Here is a 17317-nt window from a genome sequence, read left to right on the forward strand (position 1 = left end):
CCAAAATAACAGTTGCTATAGCTTTCTTCAAGTACTTTTCATGTATCCCATTAAATCCTTTGACTATCTAGAAAAAAAATGCAAATATACTTAATGTTTTATTCCCAATTATAATATATACTCAAACCTGATATTTTCGTTAAGGAAAGTCAGGTCGTTTGTTGAGTATGCCATATGGTAATGAAAATCAGTCAAATAATTTTAACAAGTAACAAGGTTGTTTTACCTCATGGGTTTCAGGTATACATTTGGGAGAGTTGGGTACTTCTGCAGGAGGAGAGAGGTAGTAGAAAATAAGAGTGCAGAGTTTGTGTTATTTTCTATTGTTACATAAAAATTTGGTGTGAAATCACATCAGCCTAAGACAACATTTATTTTTTACACAGTTTCTGAGAGTCAGGAATCTAAGAGCAATTTAACCAAGTTGTTCTGGCCGAGGGTCTCCCATGAAGCTGCAGTCATCTGAAGGCTTGATTGGGGCTGGAGGATCTACTTCTAAGAAGGCTCACTCAAGGCTCTTGGCTGACCTTTCTGCTGGGCTGCTTGGGTGTACTTAAGACATGGCCACTGATTTCCATCACAGCAAGTGACCCAAGAAAGAGCAGGACAGAGACCACAATGACTTTTATAATCTAGCTCCAGAGGGATACACTATCACTCCTTTTGTGTTCTATTGCTTGCACAAACTGTCTTGTAGCAGTCTGTTTGGATGGCTATAACAAACTACCACAGACTGGGTGGTTTATATGACAGAAGTTTACTTCTCAGAGTTCTGGAGGCTGGGAGGTCCAAGACCAAGGTGTCAGCATGGTTTCATTCTTTTTTTTTTTCTTTTCAGCATAAGAGTATTCATTGTTTTTGCACCACACCCAGTGAGCATGGTCTCATTCTGGTGAAGGTGCTCTTTGGCCTTCACAGCCATCACCTACTGGCTATGTTCTTACATGGTAGAAGTGGTGAGAAATCTCTGTGGGATCTTTTTTTATACAAATACTGATACCATTCATGAGGGTTCCATCCTTCTAACCTAAGCACCTCCCAAAGGCCCTACTTCCTAATGCCCACACATTGGCATTAGAATTTCAACATATGAATTTGGGGTGGGGAGGGGCAAAAGCATTCAAATCATAGTACAGACCAACCTGAATATAATGTGGGATGGGACAATGAGAGGGTGTGAATATCAGAGGTGGGAATCACTGGGTCCTCTCTTGGAGGTTGGCTACCATGGAGTTGAGGGGTAAGCATTAGCCTATCTCCTGAGTTCCACCTGAGTTCAGTGGCAAAGGAGGAACAATTTACAGTTTCTTAGAAGTCTGGGAAATCAGACTCAGGTTTGTTTACAAGTCCAATCAATACATTTTTATTAGATCCTGAATCAGGGCCTGCTTTGTACAACTCTGGAAGAACAAGCATCCATGAAACAAAGCCATGCGAAGTGACCCCACTTACCACATTCTCTGTGTGGTGTTAAGTACCACCAGGTTGGGGGCACAGGTTGCCTAAGAGAAAAGCAGAAAACAATATGGTGTGATGTAAAGTCAAGCAATGGAAAATGCAACTTAGACTCAATACAATCAGAATTTAGGGCTCCCTGCTGGTTTGCAAGAATGCAACGCTTCTTGAAGGTACAGGTTTGTTGAGTACTGAATAAAGAGATGACATGGAGAGGTCAAGGGGCCAGCAGATAGGAGGGTTGCCCTGAGCAGTACCATGAAGAGACAAGAGGTTCATTCAGAAGCAGCAGAGGCTTAAGTAAGGCTGGCTTATACCTGCAGGGGAATGCCAGAGGGTCCTACTCTCCCTTTACATCAGAAGATGGAAGGACGCAGAAGTATTAGTAGAGGGGAGACCAAACCCACGGACACCTATAAGATTGCTACTATATGTAATGCACTTTCCATGTGATTTTATTGAACTTCCAAATGACTGGGAGAAGTGACTTCTTCACATAAATGGATTTTGAACCCAGGGTTTTCTGCATTCAAAGCACACACTATTTTCACAGGCCACTAGCCATCTCTGTAGGGATGGATCAGGTAGGACCTAGAAAAACAGACTGGACTCTTGGGTGACTCCAAGTCAGAAGAGGGAAGGAGGACACTTTGTAATGGGCACTTAGCCATGTAGTAAACTTCCTTCTTTTTGCCCACAATCCTAGAAGGCAGAACTTGACCCTTATAGAGACTTCATTAAGGCACAGCTATCCACGATCTCCACCTTGTCTCCCACTGTTGAGACACACCCAGTCTGGACTATGTCCAAAGTGTGCCCCATGGACAAAGAGGGAAGAAGGATTTCCTTCACATCCATTTCAAAATGGAGGCACTTGCTTTCAACCATGTTAAATTTAAAAAGCACTTTCTCATATGGAGACAAGAATGACCTATTTCTCACTTGGAGATATTTGTGACTTAGGGTAATGTATGTAAGCTCACAGTCTCACCCATAAATGTAGATAATGATGCCTACCTCATTAGAACATTGCTTTAAAAGAGGTAATGTTAAATAATACTGTGGTTAGCACATAGTAAATGCTATATAAATTGTAGTTATTTTCTTTAAAGTGAATTATTTTTTTCCAGTAAATGATTTTTCACTCCAAGTATAGTCAGCTTTGGCTAAAAATGTCACCTATCTGCTCCCTTAGGTAAACATCTGCTAGTGGGGGGAGGGTGCTTACCTAAGAATGAACATTGTGCATTCTTAATTACACTGGACATGGTGGTCAGGGGGCTGATTTAGAGTAGTCAGGTGCCATGAATATTCCCTGGAGGTAGAAAAACACACAGAGAAAACCAGGAGTGGTTAAAAAATACTATCATCTTCTGCTTAGAGCGATGGCAAGATGGAGGATGGTGTGTTGGGGGGTATGGACATGAGCAAACCAAAGCTAAGGCAGAAGATGGAATGTACTGATAGATTTGAAGGTAGTTTGTAAAGAATATGTACTGTGCCCATTATCATCACCTCAAGTTATCACTGTGTCTGTGGAAGAAGAAAGGAGAATGGAACACAGGCTTCCTAAAACCCAGCCAAAGGCTTTCTCCTATGGTACCATGGTATGGTATCATGTCATTTTGGGAATGTGGATGCTAGACATCCCTTCTGACATTTCCTGGTTGGCGTTTAGCTGAAGCACAGTCTGCATATGTTTTGTGCCTGGTGGAATAAAGTGAATTAATTAAAGTCGCCCCATGTTGTTATTCCTCAGCTTCTCTACAATTGTCATTGTAAGATCAACTTATCAAAGAGATACCAAGACTTTCCTCAGTGGTGTGCCAATGTGAAAGGAAGAAAAAGACTCAACACTTAGGAGAAAAGTTCAAGAGGTTAAAGTTTTGGGGGACAAGAACAGCTCACCCTGAGAGCTTTGAGGACCTTGCCTTGAAGAAGGATATGGGGTGTGTGTGTGTGTGTGTGTGTGTGTGTGTTGAGGAATGTTCAGTAACCAAAAGGAATTCTGAATAGCTTGGCTTTTGCTGTGTGTGTGGAATGGAACAGCCTTTTTTCCTGTCTTTCTTCTTTTTTAGAGAAATAGATTGTAAAGATGGCAAAGAAAATTACAGGCTTTCCTGAGGAAGAAGAATGGGAAATTAGTCTCAAAATGACTTTGTAATCATGTCTGTGTATTTTAGATATTTTGGTTTAAACTGAAGGTAACAAAAAGATATATAGTTTATGCTATGAGGCAATTTTAGTTTTTATCAACACAAATGTATATGCTGTATTACAGTATTACGGAGAGTGGGTTCAGATATTATTATTAACTTAAGATATGACCTAAAGGAATATTTTCAGAGATGATTAAGGTGGGATACCTGAATCAGTCATTATTTGGAGTTACTCTTCTAGTGTATGATTACACAGACCAGGAAAAGACAATTTCCTACAAAATTCTCCTACTCTAGGACTATTCCTCACTCTTCTCATTTTACAGGCATCTTAGAGGAAACCATAGCAGAAAGAAAGCCCATTGCTCACTTAGTGTAGGTGTATGCATGGAGCTCTCCAGCCTATATCATTCGTATGTTATTCGTAGTTATACCCTCTGGGATTACAAATTGCTTAAACAAAAAGGTAGGAATGATGGGCGCCTGGGTGGCTCAGTGGTAAAGCCGCTGCCTTCGGCTCAGGTCATGATCTCAGGGTCCTGGGATCGAGTCCCGCATCGGGCTCTCTGCTCGGCAGGGAGCCTGCTTCCTCCTCTCTCTGCCTGCCTCTCTGCTTACTTGTAATTTCTCTCTGTCAAATGAATAGATGAAATCTTTAAAAAAAAAAAAAAGGTAGGAATGAAAGATGGAGAATTAACCTCTTTGTTTACTCCCTGTAACAAGCCATCAGATAATTAAAATCTCAAAAATCTTTGTCTCACTGGCAGTTTCATTTATCGGAGTATGTAAATCATCCTCTCTCACCTCTTCACCTTACCTTGCCAGAGCAACAAGAATTTAATTACATCCAAATGTCTCGGGTGCATGTGCTCGCTTCACTGTGCCTTACACTCAAAGATAAGACCTGCTAGCTGTTTTTTTGTTTCTTAAACCCAAAGTTGATTATCCTGTAAGTTCAAAACACTTCCAAAATATTTAGTAAGAGAATGGATATATGTTACATTTAGATTAAATGTGAGATCCCAGGAGAATTTTGGTGACATTTTGGAAGTCGAGGAAGGAGAGAAAAGAATGTATTTCTTCTTAGGACTTATGCAGCTTACCTACAAGAAATCTCAACTATTTCCTCTTAAAACAAGAACATGTGCCTAATACATTCCATCAGGAGTTATAAATGTGAGTTTGGGAAGGTAGAAAGTCACAGAAGGTGAGATACTTCCTGGGATTCCTGAGGAGGAAGGTGTGAAGACAGTCAAATCAGATGGGAGTTCCATTGGACATTGACATTTGCAGATTCGATTTCTGATGGCAATCATTGCCTCTCCTTATAGATGATCATGTCTGATGGCCACAGTCCTAGGGTACACAGACTTCTCTCTAGTTGGACTGAAGTACTTCCCTGAGGAAAAAAAGATGGAACAGCTCCCAGAGCGTGAACCCCAGCCTGTAGAACTCTTATATTCCAAGCATGGTGGGTGTGCATTCTCATCCCTCAGAAGACATTTTCTTTGTCTTCAGGGAGACTAGGTTTTCCCTTCCTGTGGTAGGTATGGTCATGTGTCTAAATTCTAACCAAAAAGAGGTTAGCAAAAAGTTTGGGCAGCTTCTGAACACCTTCCGTGAAAGAAAACTATTGTGCACCCTTGAGTTCTCTACTCCTTTGTCCTTTCTATTTGGGACTGGAAGATAAACCATGTGGACCAGCCCCAGTCTAGTGATGATGTCAGAGAGGGAAACTAGAGGCAGAAGTCTTAAGTCTTGAGGACTTTGTGAGCCTGCCATGACAGCACTATACCTCTTATACCTCTTCATTTCATGAGTTTTCTGTGACTCATAGCTAAACTAGGTAAAATGTGAGATTTAGTTGTTTGTTTTTGCCAGTTTTGAAGCACCAGTGACTATACAGAGAGATCCACACCTGACAGGCACATGGGAAAGCACAGAGTTCTGTTGGAGGCCTCTTCCTGGGATTCTAGAAGGCTCTACTGATCCATGTCAGTGAGGAACCTGGGGTGCCTCACAAATTTTCCCTAAGGTCAAGCTACTCCTAGTAGCTGTTAAGAACTTATAATGAAGAATGGCATGTCAGCAACTCCTTAAATGTCCTTAAAAAAAAAAAATCCAATTAAGGAGAGGTGGTTAAAAATCATAATGGGTTATGCTTTTTGGGATAGTTACTTCAAAGAAGAGAAAAAGTGAATTGAGAATTAAACAACTATTCCAAAAGGTAGCTCCTCAAATGGTATCAGGGAACACATGCAGGACTTCAAGATTCTTTTGTGGGAATTAAAAAATCATAATTCAAAATTTATAAGGAGAGGAAATGGAATGGGTATACATCTTTGGAGAAACTCAACCACAATTGTTGCAATTATGGTGAAACCACAGTTCATTGTAATGTTTTGCAGCCGCTTATGCCCTAGAACTTCTTTTGCACTCACAATACTATGGTGTTTCTGTAAGCCTGGTTCCCTCTTAGTTCTTCTTTGGAGATGTTTACTTGTCAGTAGAACTCTCAACTACCATTGACTGCTCATCCTGGATTAGGACCCTACCTTATACTTTGCTTGATTTAGCATGGGCGTTGGCAAACTATGGCTCCTAGGCCCAGTTTTAGTCCATGAGCTAAGAATGGTTTTCATATTTCTAAACGGCTCAAAGAATGAAAAGAAGAATAACACTTATGACAAGAAAATTATATGAGGCTTACATTTTGGTGGCTATAAATAAAGTTTTGTTTGTTTGTGAATGCGGCCACACTTGTTCATTTACATGCTGTCTATGGCTGCTTTCACACTATAATGGTAGTGTTAAAAGTTGCAATGTAACCTGCGTGGCCTGCAACACCCAAGATATTTAGCATTAGGCCCTTTACAGGGAAAGTTCCCTGAGCTCCAATCTAGCACCATGTGACATCTCAGTTTTGGAATTCAGGAGTAGAATCAGAGAATTCGAGAGTTGAAAGGGTATTTAGAAAGCCTCTCATCAACATCCCTGACACATTCCTAGCCAAAGTCAATAGTCTTATTTTTTTGTGCAGCTATTCCATCCTTAGGAATAGCTACTTAAAAGGCAATTCTCATGTTCATTTATTTTTTCTGCTTCTGCTCTCTGAGCTTGGCCAGGGGTTAACATGTAATAGGTGCTTTGAAATATTCAATTATTCACCAATTACTTAGCACTTTTTATGTGACAGCATTGTTCTAAATACAAAGTAATTCATAGAACACTATAGGACAAGGGCTGCAATTATCTTTACAGAGAAGGATACTGAAGTACAGGAAGGTTAATTAAATTTTCCAAGGACAGATAACTTCCCAAGAGCCAAAGTTGGGACTGGAACATAGTCGGCCTCTGGAGTCTGGGTTCTCTGCTTCCATTTACTTCAGCAAGAACGAGTAAACATTTGATAGCTACATTCTGTGTGTCAGTCTTTCAATAGGTGAAGGTGGCTACCAAATTCCTAAAGAAAAAAAGGTATATATTAATTATATTATTTATAATATATTAATAATTTATAATATATATCATTATATTATATATATTTTTTCCTCCAAAAGCTGAAGCCATATAATGCTGAAATATGAGAAACAAAGGAAGATATATTCTTGCTGTATTTTCTCTTTTCACTATGTAATTTTTTCATTTCTATGTACACCGAAGATGGTTACAGGGTCTGAAAATCATTCAGTATAAGGAAATGTTGAAAAATCTGGAGATAGTCAACCTGGAGAAGAGAACTCTTGTTGGAAAATGACTGGGGAAGTTCTAGGCTATATGAGATGTTCATGAAATCTAGAGGAAGAGTATGATCTCCAGTGCCTTGAGAAGAGCAATAAAACTTATTTTCTAGGAGCCTCCAACAAACACCTTGTGTAATTCATGATCCTCCAAAAGTTGACATCAAGGTAGGATTATATGTTTTGGGCTTTTTATTTTTTTTAAGATTTTATTTATTTGTTTGACAGAGAGAGAGAGAGATCATAAGTAGGCAGAGAGGCAGGCAGAGAGAGAGGGCGAAGCAGCTCCCTGCTGAGCAGAGAGCCCAATGTGGAGCTCCATCCCAGGATCCTGAGATCATGACCTGAGCCGAATACAGTGGCTTAACCCACCGACCCACCCAAGCACCTCTGTTTTGGGCTTTCTTAAGGGTAAATGCACCTATGAAAGGAAATAGGCAGGGAGCTGGGCAGGTGGGAAGCACAGTCAGTCGGTGATGGAAGTCTCATGCGGAGAGAAAGAAAGGAGAATATGTTTTACACTGTTGGACAGTCTAAGCAGAGTCTTAGAAGAATCCTTTAGCCAAGGTCAGTTGACAAAGGAGGTTAGAGTCTCCCAGAAACCCGTCTGGCTTACTACTATTAGGATCTGCTAACTTGGGGATAAATTTCAAAGTGCACCTGTGGCCCCTCGTCAGGGATGATCCTATGATAAGAAGTGTTTGAGGTGCATTCTTTTTTTTTTTTTTTAAGCTCTTATTTATTTATTTGAGAGAGAATTCCAGAGAGAGAGAGAGAGAGAGAGAGAGAGCACCCATGACTTGGGGGACAGAGGGAGAGGAAGAGAAAAACTCTCAAGCAGACTCCCTACTGAGCATTGAGTGTCTCACTCTTGACTTCAGCACAAGTTGTGATCTCAGGGTTGTGGGATCTAGCCCTGCGATCACAACTTGTGCTGAAGTCAAGAGTGAGACACTCAATGGACTGAGCCACCCAGGCGCCCCAGAGGTACATTCTCAATGGCAGCTACATCTCTCCTCACATCTCATTGTTCAATTATTAAACCCACTTTTGTGACAGGATTAATGCCCTGATGGCTGAGGCCTGCGTTCTTGAACCAATCACTCTGGCCAGGGGAAAGGGATTTCCCAAAGGCACGTAGAGTCCACTGTCAAGGTGGGCTTCCCCTGCAACTAGAGATTATGGGGAGAAGAACCTCATACCTAAACAAAAATCTGTGCATCCTTAGGAAGGGGAGAGAGGGGAAAATTGTCTATGATCAAAACCTGTGCTTTGTTTGTGCGCACAACATCTCTCAAAATCTATGGTGACCACAGTTTTTAAAGTTGTGGTGTCTGGGGTGGGAGGTGGGGATCCAAGTCAATGCCACTGAAAAAATCATTCTGTTATCTATGAAATATGTGTAGCGATGGCTAGTTTTAGATCGCCTCATAAACTGCTGATGTGCCAGGCATCTTGTAGTAGGAATACAATAATCACAATAGCTAGCATTTCCAGAGCAGTAAGTATGTGCCTGACAGTTTGCCTTATATCCATTCTCACACTTAATGCCTACAACACCCTAGCAGATAAGCATCTTACTACCTCCAGGTTATGTAGGAAGACACTAAAGACAGAGAAGTTTAAGGAACTTTCTTGAGAACAGAGCAAGTACTTCAGTGACTGTCTGATTGCAAAGCTGCAGCATTTCCTCTTCCTCAAATTCTTACTATGACTATCTCTTTTCCAGCTTTCTTCAATAAATATTCTTAAAAATGGGTTTGCTTCTCAGGAGCTCTTCTCTTCTAGATGAGAACCAGAGAGCTCTGTGTTTGCTTAGGCACTGTCTACTGCACTCTACTAACATTGGCTTGAGGTGATTGTTGAAGGCTCTCAAGGCTGACATGATGCCAGTTGAGAGGGCAAGTTGCCCTTAATTTTATAATTGCAGGTAGCCAAATACAATACAGCACAGTGCTTTGGAGCTGTACCATTTGGTTGACTTCGTAAAAAGAACTGTTTTGTGTATCCATTTTTGTTGCTCAGCTGTTGCTGATAAGGCACCATGATCATGGGGAGCTGGCATTTTAGGGAACCAGTAGAGAGACAGACAAGGACCAAAATGATGAGGGCTGTGGAGAGAATTTCAATGGTCATCTCAGTGACAAATCATTTGATTACAGTAATCTTTACTGTGGGCGTGCCCTGCTCTAAAGAATACAAATTAACAACACGGATAAATGAAAGGGTGATTATCTACTTGAAAAGGCATAATGACTCTACACAAGGATTCACTCTAAGAATCCCTTGAACATCAATGAAATGCATTTAAAAGGAAATTCATTATATAGAATACTTAATGTTTTTTCAAGAGTATAACCACTGGGTTATGGGATATTTGCATACATACATTTTGAAGAAATATGTTCAGATAGCTTCAGCAAAATCAAATTTCAACACATTTTTATATATCCATACAATCAAGAAATATTCTTTAAGGTCTTACTCTGTGCAACTTACTATAACACACTTTAATACTCGGACTTGGGAGGTCTAGGGGGAGGCTCTAGTTCTGTGTTCCCATCATGTTTCTAGACTGCACTGAGTAGCAAGGTCTTCTAGAAAATCAGGTTAGGATATGAGGCAGAAACTAAGAGAGATAAGAGGCCTGGAGACTCCCAGCCCCATACCACTGAAGGTTGAGCCTGGGGAGGCCACTTGCTGCCGCCGGCCAGTGGGCAGGTCCCTGGTAGCACGGCGCCCACCAGTCTGAGCAGGTGCAGTCCCTCAGGTCCTCCTGGTCCTCCCGGACAATGGCTGTTGGCATCCCTGCATCTGGAATGAATTCCTATTTGCAGAAATTGCTTCAGTCTCCACAATCTGAGTGGGAGCACCTGGCCGGCCAAGCCTGGGTTGCACCTGCAGTCTATTCCTTGGAGGGGAAAAGCTGCTCTCTGCTCCTTTCTGCTCCTGCAGCGGAAAACAGGCCTTGCTTCCCACCATAATTCACAATAAAAGAAGTTCCCCAAATCTCGGAAAGAGGTTCAGATGCTGGGCAGCCAAAAAAAAAAAAAAAAAGATGAATATCCCTATGAACAACAGTAGTTTACACATAAAAAGACTAAGTTATATACAGCTCACCTTCCATGATTCAGGGTGCAGAGCCGAAATTCCCAGGAGCTGCGTGGTGCAGCCTTGGGTCCACCACTCTTCTCACCAGCCTCAAAGGGAAGCAACACGCCTTTCCGCACTCCATGTCGTGCTTGTAGGGCCCCCTTTCTTATTTGGAGTACAAAACGTTCCACATTCCAATTCTCGTTTGCTTTACTTCATTTCTCATTTAACTGCAAATTTGTCTTGTGTCAGGAATTTTTTTCCGGATTAGGTTTGTGACACTTGATAAACTCCCAAGAGTTAATCTTCCTGATGGGATTTGCAGGGTAATTTCTCCAATATTAAAAAATAAAGGTGAATCTTACGCTGTGGCTAAGAAGAATGCGAAATGTCAAAGTGTATGCCTGTTTGCTCCCCTTTTAGGCTCACTATCCCCATCCACACTGTATGCTGGTTTTCATTAAAATGTGACATTTATCTTCCCAAAGTGAATTTGTCTTGCTATGATAGGAACAGAAAAATGTCACAATTTACTGCAACAAAAGTAAATACAGGAAAAGATAAATGATAATTTTTAATGAAAACCATAATTTAAAAATAATGTATCACATAAGTATACAATACTGTAATAGGGGCAAAAAATGTCTTGAGAATTCAAATAAATTCTAATGTACGGTGAAGGGGATATATTGGACAAGGATGCTTGTTATCAAAACACTGCAAGGGAGACTTTTATTGCCACATATGTTCTCCTATTACTAGTCATGGAAGGCAAGAATCAGTTCTTGCTTTGGAAGCGAAGAGAGTAGCTTTAGACTTTTGGGTGAGACAGGGAAAGGGTGCTCAGGACAATCAGCCACTTGACTGAACTCCCCCACTTTTTAATCTGACGTGGACGTGGCCATCAATAAAACGGTCCAGGTGTCGGAGGAGCGTGGCTCCCCGAGGCTGGACAGACTGTTGGAAACCACACATTACAGACCATGGAGAATATAGCAGAGCTCTTTGCTCTTTTCTTCCCTTGAGAAAAGAAGAATATTGAGCTCACCTAACTTAAAAACTGACAAGGGGTAACTTAAACAGTTACTTCGTAGCTGTAACAAATTAAAAAGTGTTCTGGAAGGGCACCTGGGTGGCTCAGTGGGTTAAGTGACTGCCTTTGGCTCAGGTCATGATTCTAATGTCCTCGCGTGGAGGCTGGGACACACACGGTGGGGGCGGGGCAGAGGGAGAAGCAGACACCTCTCTGAGCAGGGAGCCTGTGGGAGAGGATGGGGAGAAATAAATAAGCTTAAATAGTCAGAAAGAACTGGAGAAACAGGGAAATAAGGAGAGGTGTTTGGTGGGTGGATAATAGGATTCCCAGTCAAAACTGTTGTTGCTTCTCTCATTCCCTCGGGCTGTGGAAGGAGACCCAGTGACAGAGTCTTTAGCTGACTGTCCTCGGCAGCTTTAATACTTGCTTCTGACTGAGATGGTCATACCAACTCACCGCAGGTGAACTGATTTTCTGATTATCTGTGGGGACAAGATCAAATCAAGGTTCCCATTACAGTTTCTCTTCCATTGATCTTCAGGGTTCTTCTTTGGAACAAAGGACCAGCAATTAGTATACTTAGAGCCTTAAACCTGATTCAGAACCAGGGTAAGGATAAGAATCAGGAACCAAACCGTAGCCACCACCTTAAATGTCTAAGTAAAGGTAACTGGCTTTTGTTTTTCAACATATTTTTTTCAATACGCTTTATATGTTGAGAAAAGGAAAAGAGGAGGCTGCTTTTTAATTAAAAAGTAACTTTTAATTCTCTGTTAGTTTACACAGATTAGGATAGATTTACTTACTGGTTTTGGTTTTTCTTATTTTGATTTGAGTCATCAAGGGGACCAAATAGAAAAAAAAACCTTTTTTCTACTTCGACCTGGAATATAATAGCTCGAAATAGTGCTTTTTCAAGCACTATGGTATGCCAGAGTCTTTTGCATGATTTGGCATTTGCAAAAACTGTGAGATTGGCCCAATAATCCTCATGTTGGATGTGAAGGTGACAGCCCTGAGGTGTACATGAGCCTCGAGTTTACAGGGGTCAGACTCTGGTCTCCTCACAGCATAGAGCTGTTACTCAGCTTCAAGACTTATCTGGAAGGAGCTTGGCAGTAAAAGGGAATACACTTGGCTCAAATGTAGGTCGAGATACCAGCAAAAGCCTAGAAACAGACCTGCCCAGCCCTGAGCCATCAGTGTGTATTGGAACCATGTGTGTGAGGGACAATAATGCACATCATAGCTTACCGACTGGATAAATGATTGCACGCTATTTTCCAAAAGAATGAGTCTTCCTCAACATAAGTTAAAATGCTAATATTCTGAATTGGTCTTTTTGTCTTACTTTCTGGAAATGAATTTTGATCTGACTAGTCAGATTGTTCCCACAACTTAGGTAAATATCTTAAGGTTTCCCAGTTTACTTTTGAGGTCTGTCATACAATGGTGAATGACTAAGAGCTTAAGCCCACTGACTTGTGAAAAGCAGACTTTCTACGGGGATGAAACTGCATATTCTTGTGTAATTTGTCAGAACTACCATCAGCAAAAACTGACACACGAACCAGTAATTCTCGGCTAGCAAGTAAATTTTGAATTGTTTGCTACACAGGAAAGCAAGTTAAAAACCATTCCTCATATTCTAATAAGGTTTTTCTTTTACATAGATTACACGTTATCAAGAAACAGGAGACTCGCTTAAAAAAATAAATAAATAAATAAATAAATCCCAGGCATCCAGCAAAGCATTCAGAATTGAACAGAACTTACATTGTCATAATTGTTCCCAACTATGAGATATTTCTGACAAGAGTTAGGCTTTAGATAAAGCAGTATCTACAAATAGGTTTTAAAAGACTAAAGTTGTGGGGGAAAAGAGCTCAATAAATTTATGATTGTGAAATAGTGGAAACAAACATCAGTCATGAAGGGATAAGGTAAAAAGCTATGGTCTGTTGGTGCGCCAGATACGACGTCATCATGAACTATGATGACGGAGACTCATGTCTCTGTCTCCACCCTTTACCTGTTTCCACAGCATCCCACTTATGCACCATACTCTTATCTGGAAGGGAAAGGAGGACATAATGAGAAATACAAATGCAGAGCTATATTTATGGGGTGGGAAAATGTCCAAACATATTGCTGACTGGAAAAGCCAGGTTCTAGGACATGATGGAGAATTCCGTCTTCATGTACATATTCATAGAGAGATGCCGCTAAGGATATTCAGCAAAATGTAAATGGCAGCTATCTTCAGAGAGTGGAGTTTCAAGTGGTCTCTGCTATCACATTTGTGCATTTCTGTACTGTTTGAATTCTTATAATGAGCATATATCACACTTGCAGTCAAGAAAGAAAGAAAGCAGGGAAACATTTTTTTCCAAAGAGTAATAATTGTTAAGAAGCAGTAACCTGCAACTGGTTTTAAAAACTTATAAACAGGGGCGCCTGGGTGGCTCAGTGGGTTAAGCCGCTGCCTTCGGCTCAGTTCATGGTCCCAGGGTCCTGGTATCAAGCCCCGCATCGGGCTCTCTGTTCTGCAGGGAGCCTGCTTCCTTCTCTCTCTCTGCCTGCCTCTCTGCCTGCTTGTGATCTCTGTCTGTCAAATAAGTAAATAAAATCTTTTAAAAAAAAACCTTATAAACATCTTTTTCTCAGCAGAATATAATATCCCACAAAATGTGACACATTTTTAAAGGTCCCACAACTTGGTAGTCATGTGTTTAATCAATCGGTTTTCTACCATTTGAGTGTTATGTATAAATACATGCTCTGAACAGAATTCACCAAGATAGATTACAAAACAAACAAACAAACAAACAAAACCCCGAGAGGCGCCTGGATGGCTCAGTCACTAAGCATCTACCTTATGCTCAGATCATGATCCTAGGGTCTTGGAATAGAGCTCCACATCAGACTCCCTGTTCAGTGGGGAGTCTGCTTCTCCCTCTCCTACTCCTCCCACTGTGTTCCTTCTTTTGCTGTGTTTCTCTCTGTCAAATAAGTAAATAAAATCTTAAGAAGAAAAAAAAAAGCGAGATCTGAAGATGTCATTTGGGCCAAGCGTCTGAAACTTGAGTCTGAAATAATACCAAACATCTAGCTGTTTTCTATCAGTGACTAGAAGTATGTCAATAATGCAGTTTTCATTTGTCATGCAGACACCATTAGAATGACTGAGAAGCAGCCTGGAACGCAGGGGAGGGAGCAAGGGCATTTGGTTTTACACCTGCCTTCTAGGGGACATTTGTATGCAAGAGAGACAACAGCATCAGTAGCATCTCAAACACAAAGGACATCTAGACATACAAAGCACACCAGATGTATGTTTCAGACATGGCGACAAATTTCAAATAGCACTGCACTGTTAAGATTATGCCATGTTCCGGTACTAGTTTGGCACTCAAGAGCTCATATGTATTAAATAGTTATCATTCACTATCTGTATTCAGAAACGTGGCGTGTCAGAGATCAGGATGAGCGAGTGCAGCAGGCAACTGAGGTAAGGAGTGAGCTAGATTCTGGGTAGAGCAGGTAGAGACGTGGGATTCTCTGTAGTGAAGGAGTGTGGCCATTAGAAAGCCACGCCACATCACACGCAGAGAAGGATCAGCATTGGGTAAACAGTCCTGAAGGCCTTTGCCCACCCAGCGCTGGAAGTCTGCAGCGGTTGAGTAAGCCCCGTCTCCTTTAAAAGTCGTGCGAGCTGTTACCCTAATGGATGAGAACTGAGGATCCTATCAAGGAACAGAAACTGTTCAGTGTGATTAGTTCTAGGGGATGTCATCTTCAAAGTGGATTAATTTGCTAATAGCAGAGCATTTCTGAGGGAAGAAAGAAAATAAGGTTAATGTTATGTAAATAGAGACATTATTATTTTCACCTCTTGTGATATAAACGGTTCTAGAAACAGAATGAGGGAAGTGAGGAGGGAAGCAGTGAGGGAAGCAGCCTCTTCCACGTGGATAATTGCACGGTGGGCTGACAGGTCTGGGCCAGAGTGTGAGCCGCAGACAGGCCGCCTTCTCCCTGACGACTGTGAGAGTCGCTCACACCCGTGTGCCTCAGACCCTTCGCTAGCCCCTCTGTGTGGAGCGGAGGGTTGAATCTTCACTGCCACCCTGCAGGATAAGGAAGGACTATTATTCCTGTCATTTTGTAGATGTGAAAATTGAAGCTTAGGAAAAGTTAGATAACTTTCCAAGGTCGCATAATACAGAAGTGGAGCTGCTGATGCCCCTCCCACCCCAGTTCACCATTCACTTGCTTCCTAGGACCTGTGGGCTAGGTAGCCCACCAGCGCCCTTGTCCTCACAGTCCCAAATCAGCTGCCTCCTTGGGAAATTGGGAATTTAAAAATATTTTATGGGGTGCCTGGGTGCTCATTCAGTTGAGTGTTTAACTCTTGATTTCAGCTCAGGTCATGAGCTCAGGGTGGTGAAACTGAGCCCTGGCGTTGGCCTCCCTGCTCACCAGGGAGTCTGCTTAAGATAATCTGGCTCTCTCCCTCTACCCCACCCCCCTCATGCCTGCAATGCACGCACGCATGCGTGTTCTCTCCCTCTCAAATAAATAAATAAATCTTTAAAAAAATTATGCCTTGGAAATGCTTTCCATCAAACTGTGTCCAGACCGTTTTTGTGCTATTATCTTTGAAATGCCCTCTCTCTGCCTGCCTTTCCCCCACCATCTCCAGTCCATCGATAGTTCTTAAAATGGGTCCATAGAAGAGTTAAATACATACCTAATTAGAAAGCAAAAGGGAAAGGATGAGCCTGGAATTACACAGGACTAAAATATGGGTCTTGAACTGCCTTGTAGGGTTCTTCCTTATTCTGTCTAGTGACTTGAATAATGGCCAGTAGACATTCAATGTTCCTGGAGATTTGAATCATTACTAGAGCTCAACTTCTCCTAAGTTCCTTTTAAAAATGAGACCAAAGCTTCCTTAAGGTGGTAAATGAACAGTAATGCATTTTTAGCAGTCAGGTCAGGCAGGCTTTGTTATCCCCGGTAACCTAGAGGAAGATTGCTGGGAGCCTGTGTATCCAGTTTGCTTGCTCCCATTTCATCCTTAGAGGGAAAATCAGGTGTTTTGTCTATAGACATTCTACTCTCAACTCTTTCTATTTTTAAGTAAAGGATTTAATGATTCACTTTCACTCTTTGAAAGATGAATTCACCTTGAAATGCAATATTGACCACTTTTATTATTATTGGTCATGTATTGGGACAAGGATATTACAGTATTCATGAAGTGTAATAGTAACAGCCATTAGAGATACTAGAATTTGCTCATAGGGAAAATTTCAGATGTCCTCAAGACATCTTCAAGGTGGTCACAATCCTCTTAATGAATTAATAATCAAAATCCATGATAGATCATTGAGATTCTAGATACATCCTTCTAAAAAAAAAAGTGCCTATGGAACATGATAAAATCAATTTCAAAGATAATAGAGATTTAATGACATAGTGTTGAGCAACAGAACTCTTGAAACTTGCATGTATGACTACCAGATTAGACCTAGAATATGCAGAAAAACTTATAGTTTGCGTGGATAAACACAATTGTGATTAATTTTATTAAACTGGAAAAAGTGACCAAAACATCTTTGCACAACTGAAGAGATCTTCCTTCCTTTATCTTATTCAGCCTCCATAATGAAACTTGTCTTACCACTTTAGTGTTTGTATCTTGTCTAGATTCTTACTCAAAATATTGGCCAAGTTTATCAGTGCTTCTCACTAACTAGGTTCAAAATATAATTTTATGAAGTACAAATGAATTCAGAGGCTGAGAATCACCAATACATCTGCATAAA

This window comes from Mustela lutreola, chromosome 8 (assembly GCF_030435805.1).
Source record: "Mustela lutreola isolate mMusLut2 chromosome 8, mMusLut2.pri, whole genome shotgun sequence".
In the NCBI taxonomy this organism is placed as follows: Eukaryota; Metazoa; Chordata; class Mammalia; order Carnivora; family Mustelidae; genus Mustela; species Mustela lutreola.